The 7,479-nt window shown below is 37.3% G+C and overlaps 1 non-coding gene across 1 annotated transcript; it reads left to right on the plus strand.

The window, feature by feature from the left end:
* The first annotated feature begins 222 nt into the window (after positions 1–222).
* Positions 223–326, plus strand: LOC130972553 (small nucleolar RNA R71). The gene has a single exon (XR_009083715.1). It is a non-coding gene; the product is annotated as a small nucleolar RNA R71 (small nucleolar RNA).
* The last annotated feature ends 7,153 nt before the right edge of the window (positions 327–7,479 follow it).

Genomic DNA, 7,479 nt, shown 5'->3' on the forward strand with positions numbered 1-7,479 from the left:
GCTAGAATTGTATCAACCTGGTTCAACTCCATGACTCCCTTAGTGTTGTGTCTTTCTGAAGCATAGTAGTATTCATTCTCAGCCACTGTCTCAATCACTTCAATGGCTTCTTCCACAGTCTTTTTCCTGTTCAATGAACCTCCTGATGAATGGTCTACAGCCTTCCTTGATTCATAAGAAAGTCCATCATAGAAAATATGCAATTGCACCCAATCATGGAACATGTCTGGTGGGCATTTCCTTGTCAACTCCTTGAACCTCTCCCATGCCTCGTATAGAGTTTCACCATCTTGTTGTCTAAAAGTCTGAACCTCAGATCGAAGCCTATTGACCTTTTGTGGGGGGTAGAAACGTGCCAGAAACTTGCTTTCCACCTCATCCCAGGTTGTTAGGCTTCCCCTTGGGAATGATTCCAGCCACTTAGCTGCCTTGTCCCTAAGTGAAAATGGGAACAAGAGCAGTTTATAGGCATCTTCCTGGACTCCATTGGACTTCACAGTGTCGCAAATTCTCAGGAATTTTGTGAGATGTTGGTTTGGATCTTCATTAGCACTCCCACCAAATGAACAATGATTCTCCACCAGTGATATTAGCTGTGGTTTGAGTTCAAAATTGTTGGCCTGAATGGGTGGTTTCTGAATGCTGCTACCACAATTCCCAGAGGTTGGGTTTATGTATGAACCAAGAACCCTCCTCTCGGGAATGGCATTGTTTCCATCAGCTCTCTCATGGTTGTGAACTTCTCTATCCATGTTGAGATCTAGAGCTTCCTCAAAATTGTCCTCAGATTCTCCTTCAGATTCTTCTTCTCCCAGTACTCTCTTCCCTCTTGCTTCCCTTCTAAGTTTATGAAGGGTCCTCTCTGGTTCGGTATATGGATGAGTTGATGTCTCTCCTCTCCTACCTGTCATACAAGAACACAGCACAGGCAACAAACAAGTGAAATACTCTTGGTTAATGGAAGAGTATGGTTAGAGCAGTTGAGGAATTAATTCAAATAGTTAGTGAGTCAGTGAGTTAGTTGCTTGAATTTAAAGGCATAAAGAAAGAAAACAAGTAACAGAGTGCAGAAATTAAAATTCAACAAGAAACTTGAACTGAATTAACAAAACAAGAAAAAAAAAACTCAATCTAGTTAACTTCCAATTTGAGAATTGTCAATCGAAAACCAATCCCCAGCAACGGCGCCATAAACTTGATGTTGCTATAAACTTGATAGCTACGATTTTAGGAAATTGCATGATCGGCAAAAATTCCTTCCGGCAAGTGCACCGGTTATCGTCAAGTAAAAACTCACAATAGAGTGAGGTCGAATCCCACAAGGATTGGTTGAGTGAGCAATTCGGATTAGAAGTGTGTTCTAGTTGAGCGGAATCAAGATTTAGGTGAGAATTGCGGAATGTTAAATTGCATGAATTAAAGAGCGAGAAGCTAAATTGCTGAAATTAAAAGGGGATCGGGGTGATTGCATGAATTAAATTGCAGAATGTAAATAGAAAGTGGTAGATCAGAAATGGGGAATTCATTGGGTTTCAGGAGATATTGAGATCTCCGAATCAAAACATTTTTATCCCTTCCTCAACCAATGCATTCATTGAATTTTGCTTGGCAATCTTATATGATTGGATCCCAATCCCTTGGCTCACCAATTCTCTCTAAAAAACAAACAAATTCCCAATCCCTTGGTTTAAATGTTCATAAGAAGAGATGATGCTCGATCACTGATTATACCACACAGTTTCATGAACCACAATTTGGTAGGATTACATGTCACAATATCCATCCAAACCCCAATCCAATTCACTGTGAGAAAGCTTCTCTAGCATGAATCCTACATTCCTTTCCCAAGGTTCCGAAGGATTCCAATTATGGATAGTTTCTTTCCCAAGACAACTAACCAATAGAATTAGATCGAGAAGCTTTCTAACAAAATTCAAGAGAAAAGATTGAAGAAGAAGATAAAAACTATTATTGATTCATTGAATTACAATAGAGCTCCCTAACCCAATGAAAGGGGGTTTAGTGAGTCATAGCTCTAAATTCAATTACAAAAAGATGAAAACTAGCAAAATGATCCAAAAGTTCTAAAAGTGTCTCCCCCCGGTGTTTTCAAACTTAAATTCTATCCTATTTATACACTTTCTAAATTGAGCTTCTGTTGTGTTTCTTGGGCTTTGAGGCCTTTTCCTGATTTCCTTTTGCTTTGGGTTTATGATCCATAATCCTGATGAGGCTGCTGATCCAATTCTGCAACATTCATTGAGCCAACTTAGTGATAATCAAGTAATGACACATGACTCAACAAATTGAAATTCCAGACTCATCAATTCTTCAGGCCCAATCCCATAAACCATGATATTTAATTGGGTTTCATACCAGAGTATGTTTAAGTTAATGTTTGTGCTCAAATGCTAACTTAAACTGCAATATCTTTGGCCCAGAAACCTTTTTCAATTAGTGGCGTTTAAGTTGAAGTTTAAGCTTAAACTTCAACTTAAACGCCAGACACTTCCAGGAGGTAAAATTGTCGAACACGTTTAAGCTTCAGTTTAAGGTTAAACTGAAGCTTAAACGTGGGAATGGAAGAAAGCAATCCTGGAGTGTGAAATGTCGAACACGTTTAAGCTTCAGTTTAAGGTTAAACTGAAGCTTAAACGTGGAAATGGAAGAAGGCAACCCTGGAGTGTGGAATTGTCGAACACGTTTAAGCTTCAGTTTAAGGTTAAACTGAAGCTTAAACGTGGAAATGAAGAAAGCAACCCTGGAGGAGAATTTTGGTCGAACACGTTTAAGCTTCAGTTTAAGGTTAAACTGAAGCTTAAACGTGGAAATGGCTTCCTGGTGCATTTCTCATTTCTGGCGTTTAACTTCCAGTTTAAGGTTAAACTGGAGGTTAAACGCCACTTTCAGCTTTTCCTCAGCTTTCATGATTTTGGCGTTTAAGCTCCAGTTTAAGCTTAAACTGGAGCTTAAACTCCACATGTGATATTCAAGCTTCCTTTATTGATTTTGTTGCTTCCTTGCCTAGCCTCTTCTTCCCTGAAATCATCCAAACAACTGCATCAAAGTCTTGCAAAATTTCATGAGAAATCTTTCATTCATAGCATTCAAGTAATATAACTAAAAGCTCATGAAATTTGCATCAAAATCATACTGTTTGGATGGTTTATTGCTTTGTTATTCATTTAACCATTCTTGGTTACTTTAAGCTCAAGAAAATGCATAAAACAACTAAAACTAACAGAAAAATGCTAGTGAAACTAGCCTAAGATGCCTTGGCATCACTCCTCTCTGAAGTGTGCCTTTGTCCATGCTTCTTTTGGCCATTTATCAAGGTTTGCCCAAGCTGGCTCACTAATCATTTTTACCTTGCTCATGTTTCTTTCAAATTCTGACACGGTTCTTGATCTAGCACATTCCCATACCATATCCTTCAATTCAATACTGCCCCATTGCTTTGAAAAATTCCTCCATAGATGCCAAACACAGAATCTGTAGTGAGCATTTGGCATGACTTCTTTCACAGCTGGAATTAGCCCCTGTATAAACATCAAAGCTCGAAAAGATAATGAGTTAAAATAGTCCTTAAATGATCATCATTAAATCAATTTAGTCCTTAAAAATCTTTTCGTAAATCAAAATAGTCCTCACCTTTTGCATGTCTGAGATAAATGCCCAGCCATGCTGTGTATCACCGAGGTCATTGTGGAGAAGTTCCAAGAACCAACTCCAATTGTCTTTGTTCTCAACTCCCACAATTGCATAAGCAATCACGTAAACGTGATTATTGGCATCCTGCCCACATGCAGTCAAAATTTGTCCCCCATGTAGATTCTTCAAAAATGCCCCATCCAATCCGATCAACGGTCTACACCCGGCCTTAAACCCTTTCTTACAAGCGTGGAGGCACACATAGAATCTCTGAAACTGTGGGGGACTCTCAGGCATCGGAATCACTCCAACCTGAATTGTTGAACCTGGGTTAGTGGTATACAGTTGATGGGCATAATCCCAAATCAGACCATATTGTGCAATCTCATCTCCCTCAACAACCTTCCTAGCTTTCCTTAATGCCCTAGTGATACATGTACTGTTCAGCCGTATGCTACATTTTCTCATAAACCATTCATACACCTCTTTGTGCTTCATTGTCGGGTGTTTTCTTAGTTTAGGAATAAGCTTCTTCAAAGTCCACTCCTGAGTAGCAGCCCTATTACTCCTACTTTTAGGACATGTATGCTTATCCACTAAAGTCTTAATCTGCCAAGACATATCGGACTTTTTCAAAGCACAATACACTACCCAAGGACAATTTTCTCCCCTACAAACAGTCCTAACCCGCACATTATCATTCTTCTTGAAAACAATATTCCTACTCCACTGTATAGTGTAGTCCCTAGTGGCATTCATAAACTCATGCTTTGTCTTGAAGATCATACCTACCTCAAGTTTCAGCTCTCCAAACCTGGCTTTCTCGTTATATGGTAGATAAAATGCACAGTCTTCCTCATCAGAATCCAATGCTTGATTCATATCCTCTGAGTGCCAGGATCCACAATCAGATTCACTGTTAGAATCTACACCTCTTTCTGATCCTGAAAAATTGATAACAAACAGTATTTACAAAGTAACACAACACACCAGTATAGAGTTTTATAAATACATTTTCATAAATAAAGTTTCTAACACAACACTATAAATAATATAACAAAGTAAATTGCATGTCACCTGAATCCGATGTCTCATCATCTTCAATATCCTCATATATAGAGTCATCTGTATCAATTGCCTTTTCAGTGGTCTTGTGAGATGCAGGCCTAGACTTCTCCTTGTTTCCATATTTCTTTGAACCTGATTTCTTGTCTGCAACAACCCCACTATCACTATCACTATCACCAGAACTCTCATATCCATCTCCCAAGATCTTCGGAGGCTTATACAGACTATCTTCGGTACTCTCGTACGAATCATGAGAGTCACTATCCTCCTGAAGTGGAGCTGGGGTAACAACTCTACCACTCCTTGTCACATTGGTTTTTTTTATTGGTTCTTTCTTTTTTTCTCCAACAACATGCTTCTTGAAAGGCTGAGATCTTGAGGATTGGCTGTGAGTCTTCAATAGTTGGGACTGAACTTTTAAGGGTTGGGTAGATGACCTTGATGGCTGAGAAGAGGATTTCAGGGGCTGGTTTTGAAGAACAAATTGTGTTTCAGGCTGTGATTTGGGTTGGGATTTGGGCTGACACATGGACTGTGATTTGGGCTGGGATTTTGGTTGTGGTGGTGTATTGTTGGGCATAGACATGGGCTGTGGTTTGGGTTGGGATAGTGGCTGTGATTTGGGCCTTAAACAGTATCTCTTATTCAACTGGGAAGTATTTGTGGCCTTGGGTTTACAGGTGCTCTGGTTCTCTAATATAACTAACTCATCATCATCCTCACTCATACACTCCACCATGTGTGGCTCTGAGACTCTATGCACAAAATAAATGTTGATCGAATTGTGATTCCTTCTACAATCCTTCACCATTTCCAACAAATCAGCATCTACTTCTAACTTCCTCAACCCAACTTCAAGCGACATTCCGGGTACTTTCCAGCAACAACCGTCCACCTCTGAATATCCTAACTCCTTATAATATCCATTTACAAAGAAAACATCTAGCGTATCCCCTTCAACTCCCGCTAACACCTTTGTATTGTCTGGTTCATAAATTTTTGATCCACCTTCATCATTCTTAAACTTTCCACCATGATGGAAAACAAATGTCATTGGATGATTTTCCATCTACAAATTAAAAATAGCAACAATGAATCATGAGAGTGCACTCTGTTTTATTTTTATTTTTTAGTACAATTTATTTATGTTTCATCAATGAAATTTCAAGAACTACTTTCATCTAAAATGAACACCGCAAAGAATCAAACCCTGTCTTTACATGAACTAAACAAAACAAATCATTTAATCTATCCACACACATTGCATTCGGCCATATCAAAACAGAGAGCATCCACATTTTTCAACATACACAATGTTTGAACCATTACAAAACCCTAGCAGCAACTACCCCCATCACAAAAACCCTAACCCAAAATCAACCAATATTCAAAATCATCGAATAGCATACCACACATTCATAAAAAAAAAAAGAAAAAAGAAGTAGAGAAGGCACTCGCCATGCAAGAGAACTTACCTCTCACTGGAGACAGCGCTTACCACTGCAGAAGACTGGTGGCCTTCAGACTGTGACGAGGAGGACCGATCGCAAGGCGAACGGCGTCGCTAGTTATTGCTTCCACGGGTGATCAAAGTAGCATCTTCTTGTTACTCTGTTTCGGTGACTCTTCGTTGGTTTTGGGTGAAAGGGGGGAAAAGTGTAAGTGAAAGTGAAAGAGAGAATGGGAATGGGAGAGTTACTTCAGTAATAGCCTTTCTTGCTATACGGCGTCGTTTTTGGATGAATCTAGGTGTCACTTAACAGTCCACATGTACTGCCGTTAACGGAATTTTCGAGCCCACTAACAGAAGGACAAACGTGATTGATGTCTAATCTTTCGAGGATTAATTTGATTAAAAATTTTTTTCGGGGACAAAATTAACGATCGTGCAATCTTTCGGGGACCAATTTGAACATTAACCCCTAGTTAACAATAATTTGCAAATAAAGAGACAAAGGTTTTCAATTTTTATAAATGATTTCTAACGTGGTTAATGTGATTTTTATTCGAAACAACTAATTTAGATGTTTACATCTAAAATAAATTTTTGCTTTAAGATGGAGTACATGCATGTAGAAGTAACTAAGAATTTTCCACTTTTGGACTTATACATTTTAAATTACAAACTATTCAATTAACAATTAACAGTATCCAAACAAAGCACATGTTATTCCTCATATCAAAATTCAATTTTAAGTTTGATATTAGATATCTTGTAAACATTATTATAGATTTATATTTATTTATTATTTATTATTTTTAAAATTTAATTTTAATGTCTTATTAATATAAAATAATTTTATACATGTATTTAATTATAATCATCACGTCAATAAAAATAATTAACTTTTTCATTGATCGCATGAATAATTATTTAAACTAATAAATATAAATAAATAATTATATAAATTATTTTATACTATTAGTGTATAAAATTAAATTCTTAGTTTTATTAAAGAATTTTTTCTATTATAAAATAAAAAAAATTATTTTAAAAAAATTCTAGCTTTAACTTTCAAATTCCATTTTTTTGGTGTTATGGGCGAATTCGCCGTTCTTCTCTATATTATTTTCATAAAGTTTGCACTCTCTTTGGTGAACTTCAAGTAGGTAGACCAAATATAAAAATCCGTAGTCTCCTCCCATGTATCTTCACTTTTCACATTTTCACCTTTTCACTCTTCCTCACTCTTATCCTCTCTTTTTTTGTAAGACTTTTTATTTTTATCATTTTTTACAATTTCAAATAATTATGTTCTT

Source organism: Arachis stenosperma, chromosome 3, assembly GCF_014773155.1.
Source record: "Arachis stenosperma cultivar V10309 chromosome 3, arast.V10309.gnm1.PFL2, whole genome shotgun sequence".
Lineage (NCBI taxonomy): Eukaryota > Viridiplantae > Streptophyta > Magnoliopsida > Fabales > Fabaceae > Arachis > Arachis stenosperma.